A 12,675-nucleotide genomic window follows, 5' to 3' on the forward strand; every position below is an offset into this window, starting at 1 on the left:
AAAAAAGGAAGAAAAGAAATAATGTACATTCATAGAGAAAATAATAAAGCTGATGTGGTGAATATAACAATAAAGGAATCTGGGTGTAAGACTTATAGTTTTCTATTAAATTTTTTCAAAATAAAAGTTACACCCCCCTGCAAAATTGTGGTTAAAAATAACCATCCAGCTGGGCATGGTGGCTCATGCCTGTAATCCCAGCACTCTGGGAGGCCAAGGTAGGCAGATTACTTGAGGACAGGAGTTCAAGACCAGCCTGGCCAACATAGTGAAACCCCATTTCTACTAAAAATACGAAAAGTAGCTAGCTCGGCATGGTGGTACACATCTATAATCCCAGCTATTCGGGAGTCTGAGGCACAAGAATTGCTTGAACCCAGGAGGTGAAGATTGCAATGAGCCGAGGTCACGCCACTGCACTCCAGCCTGGGTGACAGAGAGTGAGACTCCATCCCAAAAAGAGACCATCTGGCAGAGTTAAGGGTACTGCTACTTTGTGAACATCACAGTAATTAATTTTTCACAATACTACATACTCCATCCACTAGTAAATCATGAAATTATGGTTAAGAGATTTCTAAACAGTTCTTTAACTACTCAGAGATTTTCAGAAGCAAAAAGCAATAAGTTTTTTCCTCTATAATCTGTTTTATTAAGCTTAAAGTTCTAATATTTATCTTTTGTTTCCATTCCTTTTTTTTTTTTTTTTTTTTACATTCTCAACATGGCAGTACTTCATCATATGCTTGAGGTTTCCTGGACAAAAACCTGTTACTATTTCTGTCTCTAATTCATCCTTTTTGCTTGCTGTGCTACGGGCATGACATCAATTTATTATAACCAATAATTTACAGTGCCTCCCAGTCACTAAATTACCACCATACACACATGATTCAGAGAAAAGAAACTAGAACCAGCATACTCTTCAGTTCTTTAAGAAAAAGCCTGGTCTTTGTATTTCCCCTTTTATATAAATAAACTAGTCATCAATCTACATACACTCCACCATCTTTCCTGATAACTAAAGAAAACCAACAGGTCTACCAGATGGTTTATGGCTACTTGTTAAAAGACACATACCCAAACCAGAAGAGTATCGTGATCACAAAACTGAGCCTGACATTTCTACTAATGACTATTAGTCTTAGCTGCCTGACAAACACGCAAACCCACACATGCTATTCTGTTTTAAGTGAAGAACTTTAATTTTGAAGATTGTTTATTAATTTGTTCTACCCCATGATCCTGGTATGGTAGCATTTTCTGTTTCGAATTCCTATGGATAGCAATATGCTCCAACCTTAAAGCAGGAGGATTCAAGGGCAACTGATTTTTGATATATGTTTCATAATGTTTGCAATACTAAATGAGAAGTTTAATTTCAAACTCCAATCTATAACTGCTATCTTTTCTCTCCCACTGGGTGAACCTTTAAGGCAAGAGGTTTGATTCAGGAAATAAAATTAAGGCACACAGGCATGGTGTGCCTCACAGGCTATGGAATGAGACTAGACAGACAAGGGGAAACCTACCAGGTCTCGAGTCAACAGGAGAACCAATGACCAGGTATTTGTTTTTAAAGAGTCATATGATCAGCCGCATGCGGTGACTCACACCTGTAATCCCAGCACTTTGGGAGGCTGAGGCAGGCAGATCACAAGGTCAGGAGATTGAGACCACCCTGGCTAACACGGCAAAACCCCATCTCTACTAAAAATACAAAAAATTAGCTCAGTGTAATGGCAGGGGCCTGTAGTCCCAGCTACCAGGGAGGCTGGGGCAGGAGAATCGCTTGAAGCTGGGAGGCAGAGGTTGCAGTGAGCCGAGATTACGCCATTGCACTCCAGCCGGGGGGACACAGCAAGATTCTGTCTCAAAAAGGGTGGGGGTCGTTAAAAAAAAAAAAGAGGCAGGGGTGGGGGTGGTAGCGTGGGAGGACATCACACACTATATCCCCAGGCAGGGGCAGCAGCTCTCAGTGTTGGGTTAGTCATCAACTGAGGCTCTGAAGGCAGTGGCATGCCAAGTGATAGATCACCACCAACGTCCGTTTTCCCATGAAAACAGTATGGAAAGATGCTTTTATGTGGGCTGACTTCATACAAATAACACTTCAGAAAATCAATCGAACAGTCATCAAATTATTCACTGAAAGAAAATGAACTGTGGAAGCTAGAAGAGACAGTAGTGATAGACATTAATTAATAGGCTGGAGAGAGGAAGAAATACATTTATCATCTGTGAGAAAACATGTAGGTTTGTCATTTTATTTTCCCTACACAGTGTAACGGTAGAGAGAGTGAACAAATATTCCCAGGGTTTTGGGCCACAGCCTATAACAGTCCTCCAATAAAATACTAAATTTCTGGCCAGGCACGGTGGCTCACGCCTGTAATCCCAGCACTTTGGGAGGCCGAGGCGGGCAGATCACCTGAGGTCGGGAGTTCAAGACCAGCCTGACCAACATGGAGAAACCCCATCTCTGCTAAAAATACAAAAAAAAAGCTGAGCGTGCTGGCACACACCTGTAATGCCAGCTACTCGGGGGCTAAGGCAGGAGAATCACTTGAACCCGGGAAGCAGAGGTTGCAGTGAGCCGAAATCATGCCACTACACTCCAGCCTGGGCAACAAGAGCAAAACTCCGTCTCAAAAAACAAAACGAAACAAAAAAACTAAATTTCCTTTCTCATTTTTAATCTTAAAAATCCACACTAATTTGATTCCAAAAGGCCAGAGGAATTAAAAAAAAAAAAATCACACTAATTTGCATGATACTCTAGGATACCCATATTCCTCTCATTATAAAATAAGTCTCTCTCCCAAATTTCAGGTAAAATTAATGTTCTAGGAACTTATGCCATGGATTTCCACTGGCTACCCGGTACCACCCTCATGAGTCAGCACACTCCAAAATTAGTTTTATTTAAGAGAAACAAGACCAAACAAAACAAAGCCAAAAGAATACAAAATAAAACCTAAAAGAGAAAAATCCTAACTAAGATAACAGAAACAAATCTTGCCTAACACATTTCTTAGAAAGGGTCTACTCTTGACAAACGTTTTTTATATTAACACAGCACTTGCAGTCAAAAGAAAAATAAGCCACTCACTACCCAAAATGGGAATAAAAGGCTTTTCTTCTATACTTCATTTTTGGAAATAAAAAGCCTTTGGCTGAAAGCAAAGGAAAGAGTTACACCCATATAAACCTTCAGAATGGGAAGAATTAGCATCACCAAGTGCTCCTCAACTCTGCCAAAGAACAACAGTATTTAAAACTGTTCATTCCCATTTTTAGAGCCAACTCATGATGCTGCCTATCTGTGAATAACAATACTTTCTAGTACTTTATATGATATTTCGTTTCAATGTTAACAGAACGTTTTTTTTAAATTTTTAGGTACCTCTCTCATATGCTCTGTATCTGCTAATTTATCATTCAAGTCCCTTATATGTTAACCTCTAAGAGGAATACAGAAATAATTAAGACCCAATCTACTGTAAAAAAAACAGACAAAGTTGAATGTTTGGCACAAATAAACACTCAAAGAAAATAGATCTCCAAGAATATATGATCCAAACAAATATTTGGTCTTGTTAAATTTGCCAATAGGTTTTTTAAATACTCTTAAATGAGGGCTACGCTGCCATGTGACACAGTCGGGTTGTACCTGGACTCTAGTAACAGAAAGTAAGCAGCTTATTCAAAGATGGATTTAGGCTTCTTGCCCCTCTCCCCGCCCCGCACCACCCATTTTCCTGAAGTAAAAAGCCATAGTGGGGTCAAGCAAGACAGGGTCCCCAAATGGGGTGAGGGTGGACTGGCACACTGGCCCAGCCTGAGGCATCGGCTAGGCTGCCAACCCTTGAGTCACATAGGGAAAGCGCTGGGAAGGAAGCACTGCAGCAACAGAGGATTGCTGGCTTACAGTGGAAATTGACGCAATAAGTAAATGTAGCTGAGTCCAACGGGAGCTACATTTCTCAACTGTCAAATAAAGCAATTACAGATATGGAAAGGGAGAGAAGAGGAAGAACCCTTTGGTGTTGAAATGGGATCTGAAATATCAGGAGGATACCCAAGGACACACACACAAACACGCCTATTTTCCCTCAGTCAGCCCACTGCCCAGGACTAGCCCAGCAAACACCCACAGCAATGAGCACAGCCACAATCTAGATCTTGGCTTCTAAATTTTTTCCACTAAAAGGAACCAGAGACTCTTGGAGAAATGGCAGACTGCAGGGCTAGGGCAGAGATATCTTAGTATACCAGAAAGAAATTGCTCCAATGATGACAAAGACATATCAAAAAGATACAGAAGGCTGGGTGTGGTGGCTCACACCTGTAATCCCAGCACTTTGGGAGGCCAAGGTGGGCAGATCACTTGAAGTGGGAAGTTCGAGACCAGCCTGGCCAACATGGTGAAATGCCATCTCTATTAAAAATACAAACATTAGCCAGGCATGGTGGTGGGTGGTGACTATAATCCCAACTCCTAGGGAGGTTGAGGCACAAGAAGTGCTTGAACCCGGGGGGAGGCGGAGGTTGCAGTGAGCCGAGATCGTGCCACTGCTCTCCAGCCTGGGCAACAAAGTGAGACTCCATTTCAAAAAAAAAAAAAGACAGAAGCCTGCAAGAAACAGCAGCCACTGGACAAGTCTGAGGTGATTTAAACATGGAACTGTACAATAATGGTAAGAGATTATATCCCATTAAATAAAATAGAAATACAAGAGTCTATACTCATACCAGGCCACACATAAAGGGGAAAAGAAACAAGTTTTTCCTCACTTTCAGCTAATAAGAGTAGAAGGAATAGCTGGATTAGAAAATCACCATTTAACAACCATCACAGTATTAATTTATTCTGCCAAGAAACATGAATTAATGCTAAAACTACTAGGTGTGAGTTAGATGAGGAACAAGGTATTTACAGTCTCTCCACAATGACATTCACCAATTATAAATAAATAGACTTTACAATGCCAAAATCTGGCCAGGGTTTCCTAGTAACTCTACCTCAGTTAAGGAATCAAAGTTAATACTACCAATAACAGAGCAAGCCAAAATCACAAACTTAGGATATAAAGAGCACACAGCATCTCTTCTGTACTATCTGCATACTTGAATCTATGAGAAAATAAATCCAAACTGATGAACATTCCACTGGCCTGTAATCTCCAGAAGTGTCAAGGTCATTGAAACCAAGATAAGACTGGAGACCTGTTTCAGACTGAAAGTGACTAAAGACATAGTACTCAATGCATGTAAAATGCCCTCCATTTTATAAAACTTCAACTTATACACAGACTTAAATAAGAACAACAAAGCGATATGTACCTGTATGCCTTGAAGCTTTTTCTGTTTTAAGGAAAAAGGGTTAAGTAAAAGCCTTCATCACTGAGAAACTGGAAATTGTGATACAAATGCAATATTCCATGAGGGGGGAAAAAACCTGCTAAACAAAAAAAACGAATACAGGATCGGTTGCTATGCAACAATAAGACATGTTTGCATGGAGTCAACAATGGAGGAGAAAAGGCAGTAAAAATATATCTTTCTATATTTCCTATGTTAAATTCTCAGGGCAGGTTCTAAATACTCAATCTGAAACTGTTTCAATAGACAGGTATTTTCTTAGAAGATATGTAGTGGCATTCTTCAGTTTCTTAGTGTGAAGGATGTGAGGACAACACTATAATGCTAAAAAGACATCTACTGGCATGTGACTGATCCGTACTGAATGACAACTGAAATAGCAAGTTAGCACAGAAAGTATACAAGTACCTTCAATTATGTAATGAAGACTCTGAGGTTACTACAAGTTAGTGCTGCTAAAATACTGAAAAAGTTTCTTAAATTCCACTTCCTGCCTACTGACTAACCTTGGTAAAACATTCTGAATGTTTCCAGAAAAAAGCAGGGAAAAGAAAAAAAAAGCCCAAAAATCAGATCTGTAACCTTGGTAGACAATTTGATTATAATTAAACAGTTGGAGATTAGCCAGTACCTTTTACTGTCAGGTTTTAAAAATACTTGGCCACAGGGAGTTAGTAAGGCAAATGATAGCCACAATTTTGCATAACGTGCAAAGCAAAAGTGCTTAGCAGAGAAAGAGGCTGAAGGCACCGTCACACGTTAAATATAAACCTCTTGAGACTTTATATATGTCATTGCAAAAACACTACATTTGATAGAAAAACTAACACCCATTTAAATAACATCGAGATGCAGAGATACCTAGATGGATATTGGAAAATTAACGCTTTGAATCTCAAATCCTATTTTCTGGAGTTTTAAAATTACAAATAGGTTTTTTTGTTTGTTTGTTTGTTTTTTTTTGAGTCAAAGGAAACTAGAGTCTAAGTTGTGATTTTAAATATATCATAATTAAGAAGACTGCAAAATGGAGGAAAGCAGAGGGAGAAAAGGAGGAGAACTGCATCTTAAAGAGTGGGGTGGACCAGAAATAGATCAAGTCTTAGAAAAATGAAGCAGCTGATTCAAAACTCAGCTCAATAACTGATTGGACTAAGGTGACGTGGTCCAACCTTAACTGTCTGCCAGGAGCAAAATTAGATGCTCACTGGAGGACAGTACTCATATCCAAAAGACCTTCCAGTTTTTTAAAATGCAATGTTTGTGATTCAGTCAAAAGCTACTAAAAATGCCAGCTGTTTAAGACCAAGTGACTAAAAACCAAGAAAAACAGACAAGAGAAACTCATACTTGTCAGATGTGGGCTTTGAAATAATGCGATTAATATGTCCAAGAAACAGGTAAGATGCTGAAGTTTAGCAGACAACATTACTAAAAATATCAAATTAAATATCTACGATGAAAATATACAACTAAAAGTTAAAACACAGTAGGTTTAGGCCAGGCACCGTGGCTCATGCCTGTAATCCTAGCACTTTGGGAGGCCAGGTGGCAGATCACTTGAGGTCAGGAGTTCATGACCAGCCTGGCCAACATGATGAAATCCCATCTCTACTAAAAATACAAAAATTAGCTGGGTGTGGTGGTGGGCGCCTGTAACCCCAGCTACGGAGGCAGAGATAGGAGAATCACTTGAACCCAGAAGGCAGAAGTTGCAGTGAGCTGAGACTGCGCCACTGCACTCCAGCCTGGGCCACAAAGCAAGACTCAGTCTCAAAACACAAACAAAACACAATAGGTGTAAAGGCAGGTTAGATACAACTGAAGAGATATTAGTATAATGAAAGGTGTGTCAGGGGAAAAAAATCCAGAGATTTTAAAGTCAGAGTAAAAAGAAATACTGAAAATAACATAAAACACATACACGACTCAGTGAAAATGTGTAATATATATGTAACTAGAGACCCAGAAACAGATGGAAAAACGGGACAGAAGCAATATTTATAGAAATAATGGCTGAGAAATGTCTAATACTGATGAAAGATATAAAACCACAGGTTAAAAAAGTTCAGTGAATCATGACTGAATACACAAAGAGTATAACTGGACACACAATAGGACTACTCCAAATTGAAAAGAAAAAAAAATTTATTATTTGACTACCAAGGTAGGAATAATCCTAAACACAGAGAAAAGGTAAAATACTTTCAGAGAAAAAAATATGACTTGAGAGGTGATTTCATCAGAAAATAACTGAAATCAGAAGATAATGGAATAATACATTCAAAGTGCTCAAGAACAGCAAAAAACGAACAAACAAAAAGAAGCCCTGCCAATCTGGAATTCTATACCTAGAAAGTACATCAATCCAAAAAAAAAAAAAAGGAGGTGGCTTAAGGATAGGAGAATAACTTCAAGACTTGGGGGTAGGCAAAAGTCATGGACAAAAGACGTGAACAGACATTGCATAAAAGATACACACATGATCAGTAAGCACATGGAAAGGTACTCAGTATCACTAGTCATCAAGAAAATACAAACTGAAATCACAATGAAGTAAATGCACCACACATCCATCAGAAAGTCTAAAACTATAAAAGACTGAGAATGCCAAACACTGATGAGGACATGAAATAACCGGAACTTAGATACAGCCACTTTGGGGGAAAAAACACATGACAGTTTCTTATAAAAATTAAGTATATATCTATCCTCTGACCCAGCAATTTCACTCCTAGGTATTTACTCAGAAGAAATATTTTTAAATGTCCACAAACAAAATCTTGTTCAAGAATAGTCAAAGCAACTTTGTTCATAACAGTAAAAACCTACAAATACTCCAGGTGAAGTTTAGTAAGCAATAAAAAGGAATGAGCAACTAACTGATACACATGACTCTATGAATGAGCCTCAGAAACACGCTCAAGTGAGAGAAGCATTAGAGTATATACATATGATTTTATTTAAATCAAGTTAGAGGACAGAATCAATCTTTAGTAGAAGAAAATCAGAACAGTGGTTGCCCTGAGCTGGGAGATTCACTGGGAAGGACAGGAGGAACTTTCTGAGGTAACAGTAATATATATCTTACAAGGAGTTTGGGTTACACCTGTGTATGCACTTAGCAAAGCTAGGTGAATGCAAGCTTAAGATGTGTACATTTTGTTGAATGTAAACATGATCTAAAAGAATAACAAACTTTAAGTCAATATGCAACTCTAGGTAATAATAAACATGTTGAAAATACTTGAAGGAAAGTGTACCAATAAACTTTGAAATGCATCAAAAACTAAGTGGACAGATACGTAATAAAGCAAGTATAATAAAATATTACTGGTAGAATCCAGGTGGTAACTATATAAATGCTGACTGAAAACAATTTCAATTTTTAAATTTTCATAAACATTGAAAAAATAGGAAGGTAAAATTAATACTGGACAAACAAAAACGAAGAATTCTTCAATAGAAAACCTGTATTAAGGAAATCTGAAAGAGTTAATTCTTCCAAAAGGAGGAAAAAAATCCAGATGGAAGAATAGAGACGCAGTTAGGAAAACAGAGTAGGAGGAAGGGCAACCGTGAATATAAATCTAAAGACAAATAAACTGTACAGAGCAGTAATAATGATGTCTTATAGGAAACACACACACTTGACAACTATATCCCAAAAGAGGGAGGACTTCGTTGTGCTACCGTGTTCAAAAATCCTTACATTTTCTGGGAAGTGATACTATAGTCTTTAGTCAGTCAAAACTGCATGATGTAATCTCTAGAGCTTACCACCAGACAAATGGTAGAGGAAGGAAAAAAATGAAATAAAAAGCATCTAAACTGGAAAAAAAAATTAGAAGAGGCTAACCAGTGAAAAACAAAGAATAAATATGGTATAATTAAAGCCAAGTGTTAGTTTTTACACTAAAAGTAAACAGACTCAATACTCTTAAGACTATTCTCAAATTTTAAAAAAAGGAAATGTGCTACCTGACAAAATAGTGCTGATACCAGATAAATCCTGTTTATCAAATGTATTCCACACAACAGCTAATATAAAGTCCTAAAATAAAAAAACAACTAGGATGGCATAAATGAAAAAAGTATACTAAAGTCACTCAACGATTCCAAAATACTACAGCAGCACAAAGTATGTCTTCCTGATTAATCAGACCTTGAAGCAAGGTGAAAAGAAACAGAGGAACAAAGAAAAGCAAACTCCCACATTAAATATTTACATAGTTCCTACTGTGTGTCATTTCCTAGACTTGGGGTTTAAGTCTTACTCAATTGCACCTTAAAAATCACGAGGCCTTTTACTTTTATTTTTTATTTTTTTGGGCTTTCCGGCAAAAACCAGAAAGCCTGCTAGACAAATTCTAAAAGAGCTGTAAAAAGCAAAAATACAAGAATGTGGCAGACTAGCCACTGTCTCATTTTCCCTCCAATGAAAACTGACTCCTTCAACCTTAAACAGAGAGCCCAGGTATGGAAAATTGGTTAAATCTGGGCCAGTCCTAAGTGACCTGAATCCATCACCTGTGGGGCTGGTGGGGCAAAAGCCTCATGCAGAGAGGGCCCATTACACAAACTGTTTTTGGGCTGTGTACAGACATCAGCGTGCGTACGTGCAGAACGCATGCCCTCTATTTGCCAACCCCAGTGTCCTCTTGCGTCTGGTAAAGACACAGCAGCTTCATGCTACTGGGTGCAGTGCATCTCCCCACCCACCAGCCCTGTACCTCACATACCCTGAATACACACCAGGAATTGTGTAAGATGCAAGGGTACCATTTCACTACAGTTCATATCATGAAAGCACCATACGTCCTTTTTTCAGGGAGACACGGACTACAGTAGGACCTGCAAACTCACCCCACAAGCTGTGTCTCCATCTGCCATCTTAAAATAATAACTGAATTTTCAATTGTGTACATCCTCTATAACTGTAATAGATGCTTATATAGTTTGGTATATGAATGCTGTGTGATGCGGTTTGGATCTGTGTTTCCACAAAATCTCATGTCAAATTGTAGTCCCTAATGTTGAACGTGGGACCTGGTGGGAGGCGGCTGGATCATGGAGGTGGATTTCCCATGGATAAAGTTTAGTTAGCACCCTCGCCTTGGTGCTGTTCTCGTGAGTTCTCACAAGAACTGGTTTTTTAAAAGTGTGCAGCACCTCCCTTCGCTCTCTCTTGCTTCTGCTCCCACTATGAGACACCTTGCCCTCCTTTGCCTTCCACCATGATTGGAATCTTCCTGAGTCTTCCCTAGAAGCCAAGCAGATGCCAGGATCATGCTTCCTGTACAGTCTGCAGAACCATAAACCAATCAAACCTCTTTTCTTTATAAATTACCCTGTCTCAGGCATTTCTTTATGGCAATGCGAGAACACAATGTGTGAAGATCTGAGAATAATAAATAAAGACTATAAATTACAGAGCTTAAAACCTTAAAACACTTTCCAGAGTATACGATCAGTATAAGCCTACATCATCAGATACAGCAAACTTAAGTTTTCAAGGCCATAAAAAGATGAAGGGGTAGGATACAAAGTTTAACAGCTACCAAGTAAGACCTTCACAGAGTTGCTATGGTACAGAAATCGTCTATAAGTTTTAAATATAGGCTGATCATGGTGGCTCACGCCTGTAATCCCAGCATTTGGGGAGGCCAAGGTGGGTGGATCATCTGAGGTCAGGAGTTCAAGACCAGCCTGGCCAACATGGTGAAACCCTATCTCTACTAAAAATACAAAAATTAGCCAGGCATGGTGGGACACACCTGTAGTCCTGGCAACCGAGGAGGCTGAGGCAGAAGTGCCTGAACCTGGGAGGTGAAGGTTGCAGTGAGCCGCGACTGCATCACTGCATTCCAGCCTGGGCAACACAGCAAGACTGTCTTAAAAATAAATAAATACAGAGAAAAATAAATTCTTCTAAAATAATATTTTAACCAAAATAATTTTATATTTAAATAGAGCATTCTTATGCCAGCATTTTAATTACATGCTTCTAAAGTGGCCGCCCCATGACCTTGGCCCTGTCTTCTCATTCCCTTGGAAGGTTGGTCTGATCTTCTTCCACACGGCTCTGAGTAAGCCACCACACACATGGACCTCTCTGTGCCAGTCCAAGCCATTTGTCTTCAGTTTCCCGAACTCTGTATCTAGCCCTGTTAGCACTTCTCGCTGAAATGTCTTACTATATGTGATTTCTCTCCTATGGGACAAGCTACTGGAAAGTCGGGTTGTCTTGTTCATCTATGATCCACTTTGATTGGCTAAAAGAAAAGGAATGCTTTTTATTCTATATTTGTCTGTTCTACTTCTATTTTATGACATTAAAAAGGTAGTCTCAAAAAACCCCATTCTTTACAAGAGTACACTGACCTGTATCATCTGTACTTTATTTACCTATGAAAGGAAGGGACTGGGATAGAAGCACAAAAACAGTTCTTGCTGGGGGAGGACTATTTTATCCAAACTAAAGCAAGCTGATAACATAATATCCACAGGCCTGCCATCTGACCACCAGCGCCTACATTTATTATCCTCATTTCTTTCTACCCCACCAAGCAAGCCACCTTCCATTGTCACGCTCCTCCTCTCCACGCCTCCCCCTCAGCCTCAACCTGTCTCACTGCTCTCGTCCTCCAGACCAGTTGCTCTCGGAGGCCGGCCTGCCCGCGTAGCCCAAGACAACTGCATTCATATGCTCACAGCTCTCTGCACTTTGTCTTCATAGGAGTACCAAAGTTGAAATTAATGAAACAATCCCCTACAAGGACATCAATTCCAGAAAGGCAAAGACCTAGTCTGTTGTCCCCTACTGACTTCCCTAGGGCCAGACCACAGTGCCCAGCACAGAGCAGGCACACAACTATCTGCTGAACGTTGATTCTGCTGAGTGCGGAATGAAACACAGAAATACAGGTATCATCTGTCTCTCCCATTAGATAAATTTCACAACAGCAAGGACGGGTATATGTTTACTTATCTTAGTGCCCTGCCACACAGCACCACTATCACATAGCAGGCATTTAATAATTACTTGTTGAAGACCAAATGAATGAGCAATTCATGTACATCTCTTTGAGATCTTTTTCAGCTTGTTAATATTCATCTAGGTAGGAAACATGGAATGTGACAATCTTCTGTAAGTTGTTCAGACTTGTCTTAAAAGCTTCTGCCATTCCCATTAAGTACTCCATATTATTAATATTCTAGATGCCTAGGGCACATGAACAATCATAAAAAGAACATAAAATCAAATCCAACCTCAGAGAAAATCAGTTC

At 39.3% G+C, this 12,675-nt stretch overlaps 1 protein-coding gene and 1 non-coding gene across 3 annotated transcripts in view; both read right to left on the bottom strand.

Annotated features, from left to right (window-relative positions):
* Positions 1 to 12,675, bottom strand: part of CHSY1 (chondroitin sulfate synthase 1) — a 69,565-nt gene that overhangs the window by 22,485 nt on the left and 34,405 nt on the right. The gene's annotated exons all lie outside the window — the stretch shown is intronic.
* On the bottom strand, positions 9,714 to 9,776 carry LOC119469655. Its single transcript, XR_005198492.1, has one exon. It is a non-coding gene; the product is annotated as a U7 small nuclear RNA (small nuclear RNA).

This window comes from Cebus imitator, unplaced genomic scaffold, assembly GCF_001604975.1.
Source record: "Cebus imitator isolate Cc_AM_T3 unplaced genomic scaffold, Cebus_imitator-1.0 Scaffold19, whole genome shotgun sequence".
Taxonomy (NCBI): domain Eukaryota; kingdom Metazoa; phylum Chordata; class Mammalia; order Primates; family Cebidae; genus Cebus; species Cebus imitator.